The following is a 17,964-nucleotide window of genomic DNA, read 5'->3' as shown; positions in this document are numbered from 1 at the left end:
TTGTAACTAACATGGTTATATTTTCTACCCCACCTGCAACCTTAGTATGAAGACCACCCAATTTTTTAATCTCCGCTTGCAATTTATCAATTTTTGATATTAGGGGTTTAATAATAGCATTGATTTTTATCTCAAGAAAATCAGCAATTCTTTCAAAAAAAGCATCCTCAGATGTATGATTTGATTTGTCCTCCACAGTATTCACTTGCTTTGACTTTGGGGTAATGGCCCTCTTCCTTCTTATCCCCGATCGTGGTCCACCCTGCTTTGGTGGGTTTTTGGTGCATAATCGTCTTGGCCTGGTGGCACGTCCTTTGGGCGACTGCTCGTCAGATGAGACAGGAGTCTGTTTCTCCTGATCGGAGTCAATGTCAGTGTCGCTCTCAGCCTCTACATTGGGTACCTCAGAGGCCGGAGCTACATTAACAGATGTGCCACTTGTTCCTTGAAAAATAGGGCCGCTAGTTATAACCTCGTGATCAGCTTCCTGCAGTATGGTATCGTCAATCAGAATAGATGCGGAGGGGGACAAACATCGTAAGTCTGGGGATTGGCTCAGCCCCAGAGAATTCCTCCTCTGCGTATTCATTTTTTTAACAGTTTGGACAAGGTAATTGTCAAGAGTGTTTAGCGGGGCTTCCTTAGATTTTGTAGACATGTTTTCGATATACACACAAACTCACTTTTGTACAATTTATAATGTCAGGTAGCAGAATCTTAAAACGAAAAAGTCTTACTTGGGGTAAGGGACAGGCAAATATTTCCTGCAGCGTTTCTGGCCCTGTCCCTGCCTCCTCCTGCCGATGAGGGCCGTAGAGGGCCCGCCCTTTGCCCGGGCTTCGCCCCGGGCGTCCCGCTCGCGCCCCGCGAAGCGGGTTTCTGTGGCGCTTATGTGCGCCTCCTGGCGCCCTCGCGGTGTCGGAAAGCGCGCCGCCGCGTAGGCTGCCGGGATTTGTGGTCCCGGAGCGGCGGCGCGTGTAGTCAGCTGTAAATTGACTCCTGGCGGTGGCGGCGTGCTTCAAGGTACCTGGCTGCCTGTAAATGACTCCTGGCAGTGGCGGCGTCTAGCAGGTAAGTGCAGTTTCTTTTTTTGTTCGTCTCCCCCGCTCTGCCGGTTTCTGTGGCGCTTATGTGCGCCTCCTGGCGCCCTCGCGGTGTCGGAAAGCGCGCCGCCGCGTAGGCTGCCGGGATTTGTGGTCCCGGAGCGGCTCGTGTAGTCAGCTGTAAATTGACTCCTGGCGGTGGCGGCGTGCTTCAAGGTACCTGGCTGCCTGTAAATGACTCCTGGCAGTGGCGGCGTCTAGCAGGTAAGTGCAGTTTCTTTTTTTGTTCGTCTCTTTTGTTAGTCAATGGCTAAAGGGTAACCCATGAAAAATAGGGGATACAAGATACTAGGGCAATGAGTGAGCCATAATATTTGGTATCCCCTTAGTAAATGATGTTGGAAAGCAAAAGGAAGGGTGCTATTTGCTATAGAAATACTGTGCTCCTGCATCCAACATACGGCAAAGTCAAATTGAATCCCGGTAATTTGTAACCTGAGAAACACTGGCGATACCTAATATTATAAGCCATATAGGCTATTGTAGTTGGTATCCCCTAAGGGTACCGAAGGCAAAATCTTGTGGAATAATGTACAAAAATATGAAAAGATACTGTAATCTGCTATCAAACAAAAGGCAATTTCAACTGTTCAATGGCTCAAGGGTAACCCATTAAACATAGGGGATACGAGATATTACAGCAATGCGTGAGCCATAATATTTGGTATCCCCATAGTAAATGATGTTCCAAAGCTAAAGGAAAGGTGCTGTTTGGCTTAGATATACCTTGCTCCCGCATCCCACATAAAGCAAAGTCAAATAGAATCCTGATAACATCTAACACAAGAAATGCTGGGGATGCCAAATATTATATGCCGTATAGGCTATTATAATTGGTATCCCCTAAGGGTACCGGAGGGAAAATCTCGTGGAATGATGTACAAAATGTCAAAAGATACTGTAGTCTGCTATCAAACAAAAGGCAATTTCAACTAGTAAATGGCTAAAGGGTAACCCATGACACATAGGGGATACGAGATATTACTGCAATGCGTGAGCCATAATAATCAGTATCCCCATAGTAAATGATGTTGTTGTAAAGCAAAAGGAAGGGTGCTTTTTGGTATAGAAATACTGCGCTCCTCCATCCAACATAAGGCAATGTCAAATTAAATCCTGGTAAATTCTAACCTGAGAAACGCTGAGGATACCAAATATTATAGACTATATCGGCTATTATAGTTGGTATCCCTAACGGTACCACAGGCAAAATCTTATGGAATGATGTACAAAATGTGAAAAGATACTTGAGTTTGTTATCAAATTAAAGGCAAATTCAATTGGTCAATGGCTAAAGGGTGACCCAGGAAACATAGGTTATACAAGATATTACAGCAATGCGTGAGCCACAATACTTGGTATCTCCAATGTAAATGATATATGAAAGCAAAAGGAATGGTGCTATTTGGTAATGAAATACTGTGCTCCCGCATCCAACATAAGGCGAAGTCAAATTGAATCCTGGTAACTTCCAACCGGAGAAATACTGTGGATACCGAATATTATAGGCCGCATACCCTATTATAGTTGATAGCCCCTAAGAGTACGGATGCAAAATCTTGTGGAATGGTGTGCAAAATATGAAAAGATACTGTAGTCTTCTATCAAACAAAAGACAATTTCAACTGGTCAATGGGTAAAGGGTAACAAATGAAACATAGGTGATACGAGATAATAAAGCAATACATGAGCAATAATATTTGGTATCCCCATAGTAAATGATGTTGGAAAGCAAAAGGAAGTGTGCTATTTTGTATAGAAATACTGTGCTACCGCATACAACACAAGGCGAAGTCAAATTGAATCCTGGTAACTTCTAACCCGAGAAACATTGGGGATACCAAATATTATAGGTCGCATATGCTATTATAATTTGTATCCCCTAAGGGTACCTGAGGGAAAACCTTGTGGAATGATGTACAAAATGTGAAAAGATACTGTAGTCTGATATCAACTAAAAGGCAAATGCAATTGGTCAATGGCTAAAGGGTAACCAATGAAACATAGGGGATATGAGGTATTATTACAGCAATGCGTGAGCCATAATATTTAGTATTCTCATGGTAAAGGATGTTGGAAAGTAAAAGAAAGGGTGCTATTCGTTTAGAAATACCTTTATCCCGCATCCAACATAAGGCAAAGTCAAATTGAATCCTGGTAACTTCTAACCTGAAAACCACTGGGGATACCAGATATTATGGGATGTAAAGGTGATTATAGTTTGTATTCCCTAAGGTACGGATGCAAAATCTTGTGGAATGATGTAGGGAAATGTGAAAAGATAGTGTAGTCTGCTATCAAACAAAAGGCAATTTCAACTAGTAAATTTCTTTAGGGTAACCCATGAAAGATAGGGGATACGAGATATTACAGTAATGCGTGAGCCATAATATTTGGTATCCCAATAATATTTGATGTTGGAAAGCAAAAGGAAAGGTGCTATTTGGTATAAAAATACTGTGCTCCTGCATCCAACATAAGGCAATATCAAATTGAATCATGGTAACTGCTACCCCGAGAAATGCTGGGGATACCAAATATTATAGGCAGTATAGACTATTATGTTTGGTATCCCCTAAGGGTACCGGATGCAAAATCTTGTGGAATGATGTACAAAAAGTGAAAAGATACTGTAGTCCGCTATCAAATAAAAGGCACATTCAATTGGTCAATGGCTAAAGGGTAACCCATGAAACATAGGGGATATGAGATATTACGGCAATGCGGGAGCCATAATATTTAGTATCCCCACAATAAATGATGTTGGAAAGTAAAAGAAATGGTGCTATTGGTATAGAAATTAAGTATGGGCGAAATCAGCGAAATTGTGGTCCGCGAAATCGTGCGAATACGAATTTGCGATCCGCATAATTCGCGAATTCGTGCGAAATTGCGCATTTCTGGGTTTTTTTGCGTGTTCGCAAGGCTTTTTGCGTGTTCGCGGGGCTTTTTGTGTGTTCGCGAGCCGCTTGCATGGCGAAGTTACCCATGCGGTCGTGTATGGGCACAGCACCCTCTGGTTCGCCACTGCCACCCTCTGGTTCATCACTGCCACCCTCTGGTTCATTACTGCCACCCTCTGGTTTGCCACTGCCACCCTCAGGATCATCACTGCCACCCTCTGGTTCACCACTGCCACCCTCTGGTTCATCACTGCCACCCTCTGGTTCACCCCTGCCACCCTCAGGTTCAGCACTCACCACTGCCACCCTCTGGTTCATCACAGCGTCCTCTGGTTCACCCCTGCTGCCACCCTCTGGTTCAGTACTCTACACTGCCACCCTCTGATTCATCACAGCGCCCTCTGGTTCACCCCTGCTGCCACCCTCTGGTTCAGCACTCACCACTGCCACCCTCTGGTTCATCACAGCACCCTCTGGTTCACCCCTGCTGCCACCCTCTTTTTCAGCACTCACCACTGCCACCCTCTGGTTCATCACAGCACCCTCTGGTTCACCACTGTCACCCTCTGGTTCATCACTGCCACCCTCTGGTTTGCCACTGCCCCCCTCTGGATCATCACTGTCCCCCTCTGGTTCGTCACTGCCACTCTCTGGTTCATCACAGCACCGTCTGGTTCACCAGTGCCACCCTCTGGATCATCACTGTCCCCCTCTGGTTCATCACTGCCACCCTCTGGTTCATCACAGCGCCCTCTGGTTTACCACTGCTGCCACCCTCTGGTTCAGCTCTCACCACTGCCACCCTCTGGTTCATCACAGCGCTCTCTGGTTCACCCCTGCTGCCACTCTCTGGTTCAGCACTCATCACTGCCACCCTCTGGTTCATCACAGCGCCCTCTGGTTCACCCCTGCTGCCACCCTCTGGTTCAGTACTCACCACTGCCACCCTCTAGTTTATCACAGCACCCTCTGGCTCACCCCTGCTGCCACCCTCTGGTTCAGCACTCACCATTGCCACCCTCTGGTTCATCACAGCGCCCTCTGGTTCACCCATGCTGCCACCCTCTGGTTCATCAAAGCACCCTCTGGTTCACCAGTGCCACCCTCTGGTTCATCACAGCGCCCTCTGGTTCACCCCTGCTGCCACCCTCTGGTTCAGCACTCACCACTGCCACCCTCTGGTTCATCACAGCACCCTCTGGTTCACCCCTGCTGCCACCCTCTTTTTCAGCACTCACCACTGCCACCCTCTGGTTCATCACAGCACCCTCTGGTTCACCACTGTCACCCTCTGGTTCATCACTGCCACCCTCTGGTTTGCCACTGCCCCCCTCTGGATCATCACTGTCCCCCTCTGGTTCATCACTGCCACTCTCTAGTTCATCACTGCCACCCTCTGGTTTGCCACTGCCCCCCTCTGGATCATCACTGTCCCCCTCTGGTTCATCACTGTCACTCTCTGGTTCATCACAGCACCCTCTGGTTCACCAGTGCCACCCTCTGGATCATCACTGTCCCCCTCTGGTTCATCACTGCCACCCTCTGGTTCATCACTGCCACCCTCTGGTTCATCACAGCGCTCTCTGGTTCACCACTGCTGCCACCCTCAGGTTCAGCACTCACCATTGCCACCCTCTGGTTCATCACAGCGCCCTCTGGTTCACCCCTGCTGCCACCCTCTGGTTCATCACAGCACCCTCTGGTTCACCAGTGCCACCCTCTGGTTCATCACTGCCACCCTCTGGTTCACCACTGTAGATTATGGGGGGAAAGCACACCTGCCCAACTGAGATGAATTAATTTGGGGCTGGTTAATGTGTCACTGAATTCAAGTCTGGCACCTGCTTCCTTAGCTGTAAGTGCTTCCTGTTGGCATTTTAATTTTTTTTACAGGAGCATTGTGCCATGCTTGTAACTATTCTCTGACCCTGCTTTGAGGGTCAGAGCAGGGTCAGAGAATAGTTGCAAGTAGGCAACTGAACTCTGGACGGGCCCCTCAGGAAGCACTACAGGGAATGGTTACAAATTAGCTTGAATTTTTCACCTGCTAAGTGCTTTCAGTTCTCCAAAATGCATTTTTCTGCCATTTCGCGAGATTCGCGGGGCGCGAATTCCTGCGAAATCGAACTTGCAATCCACAAATTTGTGCGAATTTGCGGATTTCCTTTTTTTTGTGTGTTCGCACGTTTTTTGCTTATTCGCGGACTGCTTGCAGCGCACCGACCCCAAGGTTGCCCATGCGGTCATGTATAGGCGCGGCCATCTTGTTTGCATGACGTGTTTCCTTTTCCGGCCGCTAGTTGCATGCTCGCGTCGTATGCGGCGCACGATTACGTATTCGCGGGCGTTTTCGCTTGCTCGCACGAGAAATATCACGCGAACTTACCCACGCGGTCCTCTATAGGCGCGGCCATCTTGTTTTTCATTCACTGCTATGGTTTTGGGCATGCTACCTTTCTATCCATCTCACATCTTCGTAATCCTATGTTTTTCTGAACTTTTTTTGCTTATTATCTCTCTCTTCAATTTCCTACATCTATATTTTGTGTTTTTTTTTACTTTTTGTTACTTTATTACCTTCTTTATTTCTTTCGCTCTCTCTCTTAGTTTTTTTTCACACCTATTCTTCTTTCCTTCTTCTTGTGCCCAGGACCATGGCTAAGGGAGGCGACAAGGGCAAGGGGAAGGGCCCAGCACCCCATACCCGGCTCCCTTGCGGGCGTTTGAGGGGGGAGGAAGTCCAGGCCAGGGAGATCTTCTCCACGGTGGAGGTGGCCGCCTTGATGGTGTTTGTCCAAGTCCACCTCCCTAAGACCGTGGCAGCAGGTGGGCGGATTGCTTCCGATTACGGCCTCCGGGAGCGTCGCCAGCTGTGGGAGAAGGTGTGCCGGCGCATGTATAAGGAGTCTGGGGTCCGGCGCACCTACCAGCAAGTGACGCACCGGTGGAGTGACATCTTGGACTGGGAGCATGACATGCTCGACCTGCTCGGTGTGGAGATCCCTGGCCTTGGTAAGTAGCTATTTAATAACTACTTTTTTTCCTTCTGCTCTGTTATATTGCTAATCTATTTTTTTCCTGAAGAGTACGAATGCTGCTGATTCGATTACATTGCAGGTAAATTAATGTTTAAATAGCTTCTGTCATTGCAGGTGCTCGCCTGGTTATTGGCGTTGCTACTATGCTTACTTGTTTGCAACTTTTTAGTCATTTGAGAGCATTACTGCATAATGCTAGAGACAGTAGACTCAAGTCTAGTCCTTCTTTGTACTCCTGCTGCTGCCACTTTGAAGAGATAGTGGTGGATTGATACGTTGAGAATATTATTTATTACTTGTTATAGGACATTTGTTAGTGGTCTGCAATCATGATGACGGACTGTGTCTGTCACGCAACGTCTCGTGCTGCTGAGTGATGGCAGTCGTAGTAGAACCTTTTTGTTGTCGATGTAGTTAGTGAATTACATAACTTTCCTATTAGATGGTCTGCGAATCCTGCAATACTGTACTACTATCCTCCTAGTTGACCAGATCAGATGCAATTGATGTTAATTTGTTTCCCCGACATAATTTTAGATTGAGTACAAAGAAATCAAATATTTCCCCAAAAACAATCATCCATGTTGTGTTTCTTTATTTCATGATCACCAGGACCTCCCAGGGGCAAGGCGCCGGCGGCGACAGAGACTCCGGTGGCAGAAGGTGGAGAGGCTCAGTCCCTTGCAGGCTCTGCTGCTGGCCCCAGTAAGTTGTTCTATTGTTATATTAATACTTATACTTCCCTAACTTTTACAGCTCCTATTCATTACAAACTGGTTCCTAATAATTCTATGTTTTACAAAATAGTCTTTGATCTTCTTCTAATGTAGACTACTTTCTACATTCTTATCCTGCCTCTACCATCACTCTCTGTGCTACTACTATTTACAGTTATGAGTCGGTCTGTGTAGGTAGCTAAGCTTGCCCATTCGGCAAACGGTGTGAAACAAAACTCTGATACAGCAATAGCTCTAGGCACTGAGTGCAGTCCTCTGGGTTGCCCTTGCTGTCTATTCCAGTCTTCTTAATGTAAGTGCTTTGACAATTTCCAACAACAAAATGTCATTGTTTACACCAAGTAAAAGGTAGCAGTTGCCTTTTTGATTTGAGAGGAGCACATCCCATACCGCTAGTGTTTCAGGGACTATTCTGCACACAAAGAAGTATGGACAAGATAAATAGGACATTGTTGATGATAGGTGCAGTTCAACTTTCGACATACCTCAGTCCGAACAGAAGTTGAACCCCCAATCCCCTGACCGACTATCTAGAATGTCTGACCAATGATTTTACGACCCAGAAGAACAGATGAAGACTACCTCCGAGTCCCGGCCTATCTGAGTCACTGAAACATGACTGCCAAGTGCAGTAGTTCAAACCTTTCCGCTCACTCACTCGTAAACAAAAACCACACAGTGTTTGTTAGTTTTAAAGTTTTATTTTCAATTAAGAAATGAAAACATTATTTCTTTATTTTTAATAGCGTAGTATTCTGATGGATGAAGATGACGTTAAAGTTTAAACAACATTCCCATGAATGAAATTAGTATGACTCAAACTTAGTAATAGTTAACAGACACATGAAATTATTAGAATAACTGTGCGGTAGCCCCCACCTTCTTTAAAGTACTTAAAGTACTGCTGGTGATGACTCAGTAGTAGTTGGTGAATCGTCTGGCAGAAGGTCAATGGAATCTTCTTTCTGTAATGAGAAAAATGGTGCAAGTTAAGCAAGCATTCATCAGTTGTCATAAGAAGAAGTGTAGCATTTAATGGAATAAGCATATAAAAGGTTAACACCCTCCCCAAAACCGTCACTTTTTTTCAATCCCAGTAATAAAAAATCTGTTATGTAACATTTTCTTCCATTACGAGACAAAATAGGGGGTTGTGTATGGCATCTGAAAATATGACATGTTTTTCCTAGACGTCACAACATCTGATGCGGCACAGATGACCACCAGTGCCGGGGCCAGCAGTGCAGAGGGGTCCATTCTGGATGCGGCGGCGCCAACAGGAGGAGCTGGGGGGGAAGACTCAGAGGCGGCGGACGGTAGTAAGTTATTATACTCCTTACTTATTGAAATTTTTTTGAGTAGGCTCGCAAAGGAGTGTATGATGTACTGTACAGATGTACACAGTACACTAGTATAAGTACACTGTACTGTCAGGAACATTTACTAATTTAGAACTACTTTTTGGGCTATAACGGAGAAGACAGTCAACCTTGACTTTTAATAGCATTAGCGGCGGTACTTCTCTGGTAACCAATGGCCCCCTCTATTTCACTTCAACTCAGCTGGCAAATTTTTATTGTGAAGCCAAGTCATATCAGATGTAGTTTAGGGATGTGAAGAACGAAAAGTTAAAGAAGGGTGAAACGAAGGACGAGCGAGTCTTAATATTTATTTATGACTGTAAAGAATGGTTTTGTTGAATGCAATTCAACATAAGAAAGAAGACGGAGGTTTCCAAAATATAATGAAAAGGGTGTTAGTTGGTTGTTGACAAAAAGAAATTTTGGTACATTTGAGACATTAAGAAGAATCATAGACGTACTTTGGAAGCCTGGATGTTATCTTCTTTATCCTCCTCGTCGATAGCAGAGGTGTATGATGTAGTAGAGCACACGCTGAGTGGATGAAGTATGGCCAGTGGCAGTGCCACCCCTATAGAAAAGTAAGACATTCCTATCCCCACCTGCATGTACTGCTTAAAGTACTGCGAGTCTGCATCATCATGGCCTGTGTCTGTATTTCTTGGGTGAAAGCTGAGTGAGCTGCCATTATGGCGGCTACCACAAGTTCACGTACCAGTAATTTCTTTTGCAAAACAAGAGAAAAAAAGTAAAAAAGGCCTTTTTTAGTACTCTCTGACTATGTATGTAGTAGTGAGTCCACCTATAGTGCTGCTAGTGGAGTTCCTGAAACTCACAGTGTCACAGGCTTACAAAGACGGCAGAAAGATACATGCCAAAATGTTATACTGTGTTTGCTACTTGCTGGTGTTACTGAGTGTCAACCTTCCGTTGAATTATTTTGACTTTATGTTAAAGACTATTGGCTACAGTATTTTTCTTTCTTTCTTCATAGATGCTACTCCCAAAAAGCTCAGCCGTAAGGAGATGGCTGTCCGGGCCAGGGCCTGTAAGCTGGAGGCTATTTGTGCCGAGTATCGGCGGTTGTTGGCTCGGGAGCATGAGGAGACATCAACATCTACATCCTCCTCCACTGCCCCCGGGACCACCAGCCAGAATGCTCCAGTCAAACGGAGCCGTGGCCTGACAGACTCCCGCCGCCGCCGCACAGCAGCCACAACATCAGCGGCCCCCCCAGATCCTGGATCGTTCGTGTGCGCCGACTACGCAAAAGAGTGGACTACCTGGAGCGGTTGGCCGAAAAACATCAGCGCCAGCTCCGGGACCTCCGCAAAGAGCAGCGGGACATGAAGCAACATCTTGCCAAACTATGCCACTGGAGGAAGTGACTGTCCCTTGCCCCTTTTTTAAAGACTGTTGGGGGGTGGGAATTGGGTGTTTGGGAAAGGGGACTTTTGGACTTTTGGACATTGGTTGGGGTTAGGTAGGGGGGTGAGTTGGGTTAATTTATTTCATTTTTTGACTACCTCAATATATTTCTTAATAATTATTTTTCATACCAAAACATAGTATACGCGTTCATATTATTTTGTGTGGGGGTGGGCGGTGGTTACTGGACGTTTGGTTTCTTCCAACTTACCAGCATGAATGCAACATCTAGTCCTGAAATGTACCAAAGTGCCAGTAACCGAGTTAGTGAATTCAGTAGCCCTACTAGTACTTTACTAGTAGTACTGGCAATCTCTGCTCTCCTCCCAGTCCTAGCCCATTATTCTACCTCTCCAAAATGCTTATCTTACCTGTGATTCGTGTTTGAGAATCGGGGTAGCCCCAGGGCTGGCTGCATTGCAAATGGTGATTAAGGTTGGTTGTTGACTTGAATTCTCGACGGATGCAATATCATTGTTGTGCTGGTAGCAGTAGTGGTACACACTTGCAGTATCACCATATGAAAAAAAGAGGAAATTAAACATTGAGTGGCCTGAGCGTAGCATTAGAAACAGTACAATAGATAGTACGGTACAGAACAGTGCCCTAAATTGTAGCCTAAGCAGTGCCAACGTAAGGTAAGCATTAAGCATTAGATTGTTCACGTCGTGTAGGAGGAGGATGTTCTTATCAATCCACGATGGCGCACATGAACTTCTGGTTGCTTTGACCTTATCCTCCCCAGCAAGTGTGTGGAATTTATTGTTGTTGTCAGTCACAACTCAATGAAATACCACACAGCCCGGGGGAAGGGGGTTAGGGTTTGAAAATTGGATGGGAATGGGGTTTTTTGGGAAAGTTTGGTAGAGAGGAAAAAAACACAGCATGGACAGTCAAACAACAAATGAAGAGAAACAAATCTTTGGATTTGAAGATATTGATAAATCTTTAAAGGGACATAAAGGAAGTGCACTACTGTATGCCAGAAGTTGTTTACCAAATGGATGGTTAGCTTACTAAAAAGTAGTACTACTACTTACTGCAACTTACTAGTAACTACGAATGAACAAGTTGACAGTACAGGGCTGCAGTCATTACGCAATTTCACTTGCCTCTCTGCCCTCAGAGAATAAACACTTAGAACATTAAATTAGTGTTAAACATAGCAAAGACGTATCAAATAGCTGGAGGGATGAATTTGAAGCAGAGATCAAACAAACACACAGAGTCACACTCGTAGAAGTAAGTTCAAGTTCACAAGAATATCATTTAAAAGATAAGGAGAATTTTGGATACTGTTACTGTTTTTTGTAGTTGTCCCGTTGAATTTGTGAAGTTGATGCATCCAGCCATTCCTCTTATTCGCGGTACTCCTTCATTCCATTGGAGGCTCCGTCGATCAATCTTTGTGACCAGACACACTGACTGTCCACTGCCTGCCTGATGCGGATTTGCGGATCGCTAATTGTAAGCCTGAGTAGTACATCGATGGCACAGAGTAAAAGCTTGCCTGTAATTGATGATGGAAAAACACAACAGTAAGTGTTAAAGACACCTCGGAGGAAAAAATATATAAGGCACGCTGTGTAGTGCAAAAATTATACTGTCACTTTCAGAGATGACAATCCCCAAAATCTAGAACACCCCACATTACCCTCCCAAAAACGTGCAGAATACTGCTGCTACCTCGCAAAGGCCTAATTTCAAATCGTGCCAAAACGCACGCAGAAAGTATGCCCAAAACCCCCCTTTCCCACCATGGATTTTCTTCAAACCACTTGCAATCAAAATTAGACATTCCAACAAGTGTTCCAAGAGTCAGTCGTAAAAATCTAGAACCCCCGCCCAAACACATGCAATACAATACTGCTAACCCTAACGAGCCCTAAGTTAAGAATAGTGGCAAACGCTTTCTTTAACTAGGCCAAATCCCCCCTTTCCCACCATGGATTTTCTTCAAACCACTTGCAACCAAATTACACATTCCCACGAGTGCGCTAAGACCCCAGAACCCAGTTGCAAAAATCTAGAACACCCTCAAACACATGCAATACTGCTGCTAACGCTAACAAGCCCTAAGTTAAAAAAAGTGCCAAAACGCTTTTCAGCATGGATTTTCTCCAAACCACTTTTATCCGGTATTAGATCTTCCCAGCAATGCCCCAAGACCCGCCAACCCACCTGCAAAAAAGCAGAACACCCCCAAACAGGCAAAAAGCAAAAATGGAGAATCTCATACTTAGAATATTTTCAGCCTTCTTTCAATTCTGTCCAAACGCGCTGTGCAGCTAGGCCATAACTACCGTTTTCCACCATGGATTTCCTGAAAAACAAATGCAATCAAAATTAGACTGTGCCAGCAGTGCTCCCAGACCCCAAAACCCACCCCCAAACACCAGGAACCCCCCGAACAGCACCCCAAAGACAAGCAAGTGAGCAAAAACGCAAAAACTTTTTCACCTCCGATTTTCTCCAAAACACTTTTATCCGGTATTAGACATTCCCAGCAATGCCCCCAGACCCGTCAACCGAAGCGGAAACAAGTAGAAGACCCCCAAACAGCCAAAAGCAAAAATTCAAAAATGGGGACTTGAAAATTTTCAGGCAAATTTCCAAAATCACTCCGCGCACGCTCTGCAGCTAGGCCCTACCTCCCTTTTGCCACCATGGATTTGCTTCAAACCTCTTGCAATCAAAAGTATCCATACCCAGCGTTGCTCCAAGACCCCAAAACCCACCCACAAACACCAGGAACCCCCCCAAACAGGCCCCCGAAAACGCTAAAGTGAGCAAAATGCCTGAAAATGGAGAAAAAAAAATGTACCTCCGATTTTCTCCAAAACACTTTTATCCGGTATTAGACCTTCCCAGCAATGCCCCCAGACCCGTCAACCCAGGCGGAAACAAGTAGAAGACCCCCAAACAGCCAAAAAGCAAAACCTTAATAAGTGAGACTTAGCAAATTTCGGGCCAACCTGGAATTCAGTCCAAATGCGCTGTGCAGCTAGGCCCTAACTCCCCTTTTCCACCATGGATTTCCTGAAAAACAAATGCAATCAACATTAGACTGTGCCAGCAGTGCTCCCAGACCCCCCGACCCAGCACCGCAAATCTAGAACACCCCCAAATAAACCCCCAAAAACCTGCAATACTGGTATATTGAAAACATGGCAAATTGCACTGTTCACAAAAAACAAACAGCAATTGGTTTTAACAGAGACAGACAGCCATTGCTGTCCACTGCATGCCATCTTCTCATTATTCATTACCTGTTCTACTTTATGTCCGCATCTTCTTCGGAAAGTGAGGGCCCACAGGGCAGCCTCTCCTGTAAATTTCAGAAGTAGGTCTGTCAACAATCAGCAAGCATGTAGTCAGTCAGTTATTTCCGTCTCACTTGAAGGGACCCGTCTACGAAGACAAAGTTTGTTTTTTCTCCATAATCCATCCATCTGCCTTAAGGGAAATAGATAGGAGGAGTCTGGAGGAGGAGGATAGAGGAGCATGATTGAGTTGTAAACTTGTGAACATCTGAATGCAGACTGCGGGACCTTCAAATCAATAAGGAAAATAGGATGAAGACAGTGCTGATGATGGACTTATTGTGATTAGGTGATTAGAGTTTTGTTGTGGTAAAAGTAGCAAAACAAAGAAAGACACACAGGAATAAAAGTGAATAAGTACGGAAAAAAAGGAAGTAATTTTCAGTCCTCGGTGTCAGGGAAGCAGAGCTCGTCCTCCAAGTCTATAAATTGAGACGGGAGTAGGTCTGGTGACCGAGAAGAACTTCCGTCGTTGTCACCTAAGTCGGTGTCCTCTTCTTCCTGCGTGCATTCACGTATTTTGTAATCGGGTGGTATGAAGTGCTGATTCATCTTGATTATTGTTAACCCCTCCACTTTTTGGGCAAAAGGCGGGTCCTTTTTGAAGTAACAATGGCACCAGCAGCACTGAAAACACGTTCAGAAGACACGCTTGCGAGTGGGCAAGACAAATAATTTAGAGCCAGGTTGGTGATCAGTCGCCATACAGAGCTTTTCGTATACCAATATCCCAATGGGTTCTCATTATGACAGACCTCTGTTGGGTCATCCAGATAGGCCTGCACCACCGACTCAAGGTTCTCCAGGGTTGATCCACTTTGCGTACCATCTGCGACCTTTTCATCAGTGGACCGAGCTAACCCTTGCTGAGTTAGTCAATCCCCTTCCGACAATATTTGTTTGCGGCCTGGTGCAGGTGAGGATGATGATATGGTTGCTGGTGTCGTTAACGGCTGTGAGGGAAAGTGACTCCCTTCGGCCACGGATTGAGAAGTGGAACTTCACGTCAGATGGCCTGCTGATTCAGTTGTATTTGTGCTGCCTCCTTGAAGGTTCTGCCGGTCTTTTTCGAACCGAGTGGCTGACACAGCTAGCCAATGTTTGTACTTTGAAACATCTGCTTCAGAAAAAGGAATGAAAGTATTGGTGGGCAGTGCCTTTTTGTACCGTGGATCAAGAATAGTGGCACAAATGTAATGTTGTTCTGTATGTATCTTTTTAAGCCTTTCATTGTCAAGTAGGCGCCATAATAACTTCTCCGCCAAACCATATGCTTCTCGCTTTTCACCATCATCTCGGAACGTTGAAGACACCTCCTTCAGTTGGTGCTCTAGCTTTTCTCAAAGAACAGTCCTCCCTGCTGACTTCACGCGTGAAGAGCTCAAAAGGACGAAGCATGTCTGTCAGGCTTGCAATTAGCTTCCATTCCTCCAACTCTAGCATCATGTCTTTGTGAGTAGGACCCAGTTTAAAGACAAACTCATGTATTACCTCCCACTGCTCAGACAGACGCTCAAGCATGTAAAAGGTTGAGTTCCAACGTGTTGCCACCTCCTGGTTAATATACAGCACAGTGAGGCCGATTGGCCGTTTTATATTGTCACTATCCTTTACCCACATTTCCTTGCACTATATCACCTCCCTTCCCCTTCCTCTGGGGCACGGCGAAGTATTTGTGATTTTGTATGCAGATCGATAACTATTCAAATACACTTACATTGTGAATAAACAACAATGTAGGGCAATTGACTTTTCTTTTATGATTATTTAACTTTTTGAAATTGTTTTCCCTTACTGGGACCCCCCTTTCTCAGTACCTCCTGGATTAGTCCTTTGACTGGCAGTTTACGCTCATATTGAAGGCTCCTCAGCTGCTTCCGGGCCTTAAAAGAATGGCTGAAATGTGTGCAGATTTTTCGGCAGATGGTCAGTAATTTGACGCCTGGCTGTGCTGTTTTCAAGAAGGCTTGCACCACGATGTTAATACTGTGCGCCAAACACGGCACTCTGAAATAGCCACCGTTGTCCATGGCCTTAACTATATTACTGCCATTATCAGTGGAAACATAACCAACTGTGCGGTTTCTTGGATGCAGCCATTCATTGACCTTCCTGTTAAACTCCTCCAAAAGGTTAGGTGCAGTGTGAGATTTCTCCGTGGCAAACATGCCTACTGTTGCATGTTTGCGAGTAGCTTGAAAAACTTCCTCCGTGTCAACATCTTTGTGTTTTAACTGTTTTTCGACCCCTGCAAAAGAGACCCAGTGTGCAGTGATGCGCATGTAATCAAGGGCTTGGCAACTGGTCCACATGTCTGTTTTCATGTGGATAGTGTGAACAGCACTCTTCAGAATAGCTGCGCCAATCACCTCCAGCACATCTTGATGTAGTGCTGGAACAGCAACCCTTGCAAAATAGGACCGGCTAGGAACCTTCCATTTAGGGCAGACTGTTGCCACCAATTCACGAAAACCCACCCCTTCCACGAAAGAGAAAGGGAGAGGGTCCAGCGCTAGCATTTTAGCCAGCTTTGCGTTATACAGACGCACCGTTGGGTGGTTGCGTTCAAATGGCGCATCTGACCAAAACATGCTGCTAATGGTGCGCTGGACCGTTTTACGTGATGATGATGATGATGATGCAGACTTCAAACCAGTTAGGCTCATTGATTTAGTTTTTTGCATTGGTGTCTGTCCCAGACTCTTAGTGTGTCTCATACATGTTGCAGGGGTAGAGGGTGTGGGCGCTACCACTGCAGCGCTGCTGCCAGGGGTACTGGGTGTACCAGAAAAAATGTCTGTCGCTTCTTCACTTCCCCCCTGCACGATCAGCCTCTCGTCATCATCATCAGATGCAATTTCAAGGTATACATTTGGATTTGTTTTTGTTTTGGCTTCCTCGATCTTCCTCATGTGTGCTTCCCAAATGATAGTGTGGTGTTGCTTGAGATGACCTCTCTGGCCTCCGGTACCATAGTTGGTACCAAGCTTACCCCGACTAACGCATGCTTTACAAATCGAACAAACGACCATGTTTTCCACCTTTTTGCTAACAGTAAAGAAGTCCCAAACTGGGGACTGGAGATGTCTGCTGGTGGTGGAGGCGCTACTTTGACTTTCAATGCCAGATGAAGTGAAGGATGGGCGTGGCTGAATTAGTTTCTGATGTTCACTTACAGCACCACTACTTGAGGTAATGGAGGTCGAGCTGGATGGAGGTCCCTGCCAGCCCTTCTGCGGAGAGACTATGGAAGCTGTAGGTCGTGTTGGTGTTGTAGTTAAATGCGTTGGTGGTGGTACCAGTGCCACGCCGCCCACATGATCATCCTGCTCAGCAGCCATTCGGGCTAGGGTTAAAATGTTTGTCTGTTGCATGCCCGCTGTGGCTGGGTCATCGTCAGACTCTTCATCAGCAGCAGAAGGCACCACTTCTTGTTCATCGTCAGCAACCATAAGTCGAAGCCTTGCGGGAACCTTCCTTTTAGGCTTAGCTACCTTTGTCGGCTCATGGCATGCCTTACTGTCAGACTGCATTGGTGGGTTCCAATCAAGATCAAGGTCATCAGAATGAAGGGGGCTTGAAGAAGAACTTGTAGTAGTAGCAGCCCTCCTTAACCCTTTTCTTGCTGGGGATCTGGAAGACAGTGGATCATTCTCAGGAGGAGTGGATTCCTCGGATGATTCTTCCACTTGAATATCAATTTCCTGATGTGCCCCTACTTCTGGAGGAACAAGTGTTGTAGGCAGTTGTGCCGCTCCATGAACCTCTAGTGGCACCTCTCCATGCACCTCTACTTGCGCCTCTCCTTGTGCATGTACTTGCGCCTCTCCTTGCCCATGTACTTGCGCCTCTCCTTGCCCATGTACTTGCGCCTCTCCTTGCCCATGTACCTGCGCCTCTCCTTGCCCATGTACTTACGCTTCTCCTAGCCCATGTACTTGCGCTTGTACTAGTTGCACTTGTGGTTGTCGTTGCGGCTGTGATTGTTGAACACTCGCCAGCTGAGTTACACCCGGCGTTGATTGGATGGTACTTTCTTGTGATGAGCCAACATCACTGGTTGATGGCGAT

This window comes from Lissotriton helveticus, chromosome 5_1 (assembly GCF_964261635.1).
Source record: "Lissotriton helveticus chromosome 5_1, aLisHel1.1, whole genome shotgun sequence".
In the NCBI taxonomy this organism is placed as follows: domain Eukaryota; kingdom Metazoa; phylum Chordata; class Amphibia; order Caudata; family Salamandridae; genus Lissotriton; species Lissotriton helveticus.
Note: the sequence above shows the minus strand (reverse complement) of the source record.